Genomic DNA, 6516 nt, shown 5'->3' with positions numbered 1-6516 from the left:
ATGATAACACTTAAAAATACTTTTGATTATTTTTCCGACCCAAATATCGACCAATAGAATTGCACCATTCGACGTCACGTGGTATAACCTACATGGTATTATACTGATAATTTTTTGAAAATTTTCTCTGGTCGTTGACGTCAAACTGACAGATTCAATTCAATTGTGAAATTATTGGCCGACATTTGGGACGGAAAAATAATCTCCCGAATACCACACGAGCTTCAAAATTATCTGGCATTTCCCTCAAGGTTCCCTGCAAACAAATAAAGTCGTCAAGTTTTTCAGGAAAAATCACTCGCGCTTCGCGCTCGTGATTTTTTAACCTTGACTAAAAACTTGACTCCTTCATTTGTTTGCAACGAACCTATCGGAAAATACCCGATAATTTTGAAGCTCTTGTGGTATTATAAGTGAAAATCTTTAATTTTATTAGGTACCTACTACATTTTTAATTTTTGTTATTTGTAATGCTAAGCACTTGTTGTGTTGGTTCGTTAAAATGAGGAAAAAAAAACGTTATTTAAATTTTTTATCGTTACCGTGGTAAACAATAAATTGTAAAGCATTTCTTAATCGTTCTTCATAATATTATATTACAATATTATAACGTGTATTCATTGGATTTATATAAACAGAAAACTGTTCTCTTTTTGTTCCATTTCATCTCACAAACTAAAACTAATACCCTTTATTTATTTGCATTTATTCAACCAAAACAATATAAAAATTGGGTAAAATAACCGTCCTTCATTCTTATAGAAAACAACTGAAAGAAAAAGGTCCCCTTCTGAATTTGTAAAAGGTTGTTGTCAAAACCACCATCGAATTATCGTGACAATTCGACCTTAATCTGTTTTATAAACATTTCCCCATGAGATTAAAAGTTTAGGGATTCCTCCATTAGCGTAGATTGACAATGTGGATTTGTAATAGAAATTCTTGTCTTAATCAAACAAACAGGAAAGGAGGTGATATCCTTTTAATACCAAAGGATTGATGACTCTATCTCATATTCTAATATTGGCTGTTGTTTTGAACATATTTTTATTTATGGAATTATTAACAATATTCCAGTTATAAGGAGGCATTTAACTTGAATTTAGTAGTAACGATTAAATTCAACGCTTATCCAACCGAGTAGATATTATATTAATAGTGCGCACAAGGATGTACCTGAATATAAGTGCACTCTCTTTTTTCATCACTCTCTCAGTTCAACTGAGTTTATTACATCATAAAAACCCAACTAATATAATATTTTGTAATCGGAAAGTATAAATGCATGTGGAGAGTTTAAATTGTACTTCTGTATATTAGACCTTGCCTAAATTTGGTGAAGATTGATTTCCTGAAAGAATATAATCCGTCTATAGTTTTGTTTTTTACGACAAAAGCAACAAACTGAAACCACAAAAACGCATATGTTTTAATTATTTATAAATACTTTATTTAGATACCTACTTACTAAATTGAGTTTGAGTAACTTCCTACTGGTATATTGTTCTTTGAGGGCGAGATTGCGTATTTGCGATAACCTTTATTCTGTTGGCTTCTATCTCATTTTCAGAGACGTGCTGGCGACTGGTGATAAATGATTTGTATTTGTTTTATCACAATAGACAATAGTCGCAGCTCCATTGTACAGAAATAACATTTAATTCACTGAATGAAAGACCATTTTAAAGCTTTTCAATCAATTTTTACTTTTAGCTTCATTTGAGACCATCAATTTTGTTAGGACTCTTACTTTGTGTACATCGTAAAATATTGTAAATAATTAAATGTTGTTTCTGTACTAAAGAATAACAAGACTTACTGTTTCATGTTTGCTAAAGCTAAAGCAAAGGAAAAAATTAAAAATAATTAGCGCAATGAAATTAGACCAATTTAGAAGGAAATATGAAGCATTCTATTTGGTCATTTCTAAAGGTTCACTCACATTTATTATAAGTTTATGGATTTACGGATAACTACCTACTTGATTTCCTAATAATTGATATACGTTTTCAAAATGTTAAAGATATCAAAAGTTTTCTATTCTCTGTCTGATCGCGTTACAGTTACAAAATAATGATATTCAGCTAGAAACAAACAACGGGAAACGTAAATATTATTGGAATGTATCCGAATGTAGCCATGCATTCCGGTGTCTGTTTACATTTGGAATATCATATAAATTACTGAAAAATATCTCAATTTCTGCCAGACATAATACACGGGCTGTATTATAATTTTAAAACATTAGCGTTATAGGTAGACTTGAGTTTAGAATATAGGTTTATGTATTAAAAAGCTTTATACCTAAGTTATCGTCAAATCCCGAAACACAATATCTTCGCAGGTTTGGCAAAAGCCGTCGGGCAATCCTCGAAATACATTTGAAGTTTACCCTTTGACTAAAGTCAGCAGCAGTTTCGGGCGTAGGCGAATGCAGCATAGGCATCGCACGCGCATAAGACGCCTCAGCTAGACAACGACTGACGAAAATTGTTTAGTAAAAGGCCGAAAAATTACATTTATTTGGCTTTGACAAAGTCATTATGCCAGACCTGAGGTTTGACCTGTCCAACCTAGGAGTGCCCGAGCTTCGGGGTTTAACCAAGAAGCTTATATCTAATACACTGGAGATTTCAGTATGAACATTAACTTGTAACAAGAAAATATGACCTTGAATGACGCCTGTATGTTTTTTTATCCCTTTCACACCTAGGTAGTTAGTTAGGTGTATTAGATATAAGCTTCTTGGGGTTTAACTATAACACCTATATAATTATACTTCGAGCTTAGAAGAAAGCTAAAACAATACAAAAAAGTCTGTCAAAATATCGATCTTTCAAAATTGGTTTACTGGATGAATATTGCTGATCATCCCTCATGTTTACAATCAACTGGAATAAATTTAATATCAACTGACAAGCTCACAGCATATAGGTGACGAAAAAAAAAAATACGCAGTGTGCTGTGCATTTTTGTGTTTATAATACACTAGCGGTCCGCCCCGGCTTCGCCCGTGGTACATATTTCGCAATAAAAGGTAGCCTATGTTCTTTCTAGGGTCTAAAGATTATCTGTGCCAAATTTCATCAAAATCGGTCCAGTAGTTTATGAGCCTATTCATTACAATCAAACAAACAAACAAAGTTTTCCTCTTTATAATATTATAAGTGTAGATTACTGTTAAATTAATGTTGAACATTTCAGTGTAAATAAGTGACGTTCGTAAAAAGTAAAAAAATATTTTATTAGCTCTACATTGTATGTGAATACTAATTATGAACTATGTAGGTCTGTGTGTCTATATTTGCGGTCCCCTATATCGTGTAATTATCTGATATTGATTCACAACCTAGGATGTCATAGGGTATTGTGTATAGGTACGTATTTAACAATGTAATACAACGTGGTAATAATGGTTTGCATTCCTCCGTATTGAATATAGATATATACATAGTTAGACAATAAACATTATTCATTTATGTTTTAGGTATTCTCAACAGTTGCCAACGCTATCAAATAAATCAAGAGAAATTTAATCCCTTGAATAATTTCCAAAATTTTACTAAGTACGTAATGTATGTGACACCAATTCATTTGAATTTCATCAAGATCGTTTTGGTATTTCGTGAAATAAGAACATAGAGCAAAACTCGAATACGAGTTACGAAACAAATATATTACGCTTTTGTGCGGTTTTAGAAATTGATCCATATTTGTTCTCTTCAAACACGTCTATTTGAATAGAATAAACTTTTGCAGGCATCTTACTGAGATAAGATATCTTTTGAGTATACTTTAAAAGGATTCTGAATGGATTCGTGAGAGCTCTGAAGTTGGGGGACATGTTGAGTAGCAATCTTTGGTTGGCGTTCCTCCAACAGATAAAAGTCAGACGGACTAAGATGAAATACTAAGATATTAATATTCCCTATTTATGTGTGCTGCGCGTGGGACTCTCTAATAACTCGACGGAGAAACAATTGATTGTTGTTTTATGAAACCTTGACGTCAATGTCAAACAAAAATTTGTCTCAAATCGTGTTAATACTTATTGAATATTCTAAGCATCATCATTATCTCATATTGCAAAATAAGTATCGTTTAAAAATATTACCCAGTTATACTGAAGTTGTAGTTAAAACTTCTCTAGCAGTTCCAAACACATTTCAAATAACTTAAAAGATACTCCAATAATATTACTCAAACTTCAAAATATAATCGTATGAAAATTTGTATTCTGAAATTGTACGGTCTATACTTGAGTGTAAATTCTATTCCAAATTAAACTGTATCACTAGCTAAGCCGACGAATAGAGCAGAAAAATTTAAGCTTAACAATATATAAATAAAGCGTCATAAAAATTATCTCTCTGCTAATTCAATAAGCATCTTTGTGGGAACATTCAAGGGTAAACAATACTAACGTAAACAAGAGGTCTCATTCCTTGAGCCCTAACGAGCAAAACTGAGTTTCAGATGACAAAGGATCTTTGTGAAATTAACTCCGAATTTCTTATTTCGCATGAGTAACTTGTTTGTTTTCTTGACATCTAAATATGGAATTATTTACCGTTGCGAAGCGACTCAGGGAGATTATGTTTTGCATCATTAAACGTGGCATCTTTTAAATGTTTAACTCGCGATCCCTTAAGCTAACACGTTACCATATTCTTGTATGACATCGCATTCATTTAGCGTATTATATAACAAAGGCTTTTTCCTATTAATATACGTTTGCGTACGGTAAGGTCTCTTTGTTGTCCTTAATTTTATATTTACTAGTTATGTATATGTTACATGGCCTTGCTCATTAAATGGACTATTGTACACATTAATTAATATAATATTGATTAAGCTATTCGCACAATTCTTGAGATTAATTCGTTCAAACTTTGTTATTAGCATATCTTTAGCAAAGATTAATTAATTATTTAGTTAAATTATGGTAAGCTTTATTTGGTATTTAAGGATTTTAAACTAAAAATAAAGTGCAATATTATCTATAAATGCATAATAATAAAATTCAACATTGATAACAGGCGCTACGTTATATTTTATAAAACTTTTAAACTAGGTTTCCCATATACGCCGGGAGGCAGAAATTTAAAAGATTTTTTCGCAACAAAACCTTGCATTATTAATTCTGTCTCCATTGTAGAAATTTACATGACTAAACGAATTTTCATCCAGCTCGCAGGTATCCTACGAAATATTAATGTCATCTGGTCCATTGCACTCGCTGCAATCTCGGTGACTCTTCCGATTAACAGGGTGCTTTTGAAAAGAAGTGGTTAAAGTCTAGTATTGGACTTAAACATTGTTAGAACAGTAGTCAGACGATTAAAGAATGTTGTCGTTTGATTTTTTGGGCTTGTGGCTATCAATCAATGTAGAGGTGTCATTTTAAAAATATATTTAAAGTGCATGAATTACAGTTTTCATTATGTAAGATAACAAAGAATAGATTAAGTTTAATCTATCATTTAAATTGATGTTTATGTTTATATTTAAATAAATGAAAAAAAATTGAAACACATTTTTTTCTTACAAAATTAAATCAGGCGGTTTTCTCCAAAATATCAAAGAAATAAGCCAGATATTCGATAAGTCGAATGTGTATAGTGAAGTGTTATAACTTGAGAACATAATATTAGATCACAGCTTTTCCCTGGCTTTGGTCTTGGTTCTAACGTGTCTGTAAATATATTTTGTTTTGATCCCTCCAATGTTATTGAAAGAGATTTTCTATAAATAGAGACAAATGTTTACTGTATTGTAGGTGATGTTGCCCCTTATATGAACTTTATAGAAATAAAGAATAATATGACTTCCAATTAAGCGACTCGTTATGAATTATATCGCATAATGTTCCTAATCATCGTGTTTCGAAGTGTTCAAAGTAGACGCACAAACAGGCGCCTTTTATTCGTTCAGAAGACGTAACAATGACGGGCTGGGTTGTTAAACTAGAGTGCCTCGTCAGCGGAAGGCTTATCTCGCGAAAAGTAGGTTACAGACCATTTCCTTTAATATGAAAGTTTTTTCTTAATAATATTTAAATATAGTTAAGAGCGACGTCGGAAAATCTCTCCAGCTGCTTGTAATTGAGTTATGTGCTTTTCCATTTTGCATCTGCCAATAGAATTATGGGGATGTTATATTGTTATATGTTATGTTATTGTTATGTTATGGCTTTGTATATAATGCACAAAAGTAATTATTACAAGAGATAAGTTTCGTATTGTATTTGAGATCACACATATGTGGTATGTTACAAGTTTTGGAATTTGATCCACATAGACTTATCGTGTCTTGTTCGAATTGTGTTGTAATACTTTAATATTTTATTCATTCAACGATTTAATATTATAAATGTCAATAATCAAGAAACTTAATGTATGGCAAAAATCTTCAATAAAAATAGGACGAAACACGAATTTAAACCAATGTCGTGAAACCGCATAAGCCAGACGCTCCGAACGATTCTAAGGAACGGTGTCGGTTTCTTGTTAAATA

The sequence above is a fragment of the Colias philodice genome, chromosome 14 (assembly GCF_061535455.1).
Source record: "Colias philodice isolate Cphi_HAF_F1 chromosome 14, ilColPhil1 Martin Lab GWU primary, whole genome shotgun sequence".
Taxonomy (NCBI): domain Eukaryota; kingdom Metazoa; phylum Arthropoda; class Insecta; order Lepidoptera; family Pieridae; genus Colias; species Colias philodice.
This window is presented reverse-complemented; position numbering follows the sequence as displayed.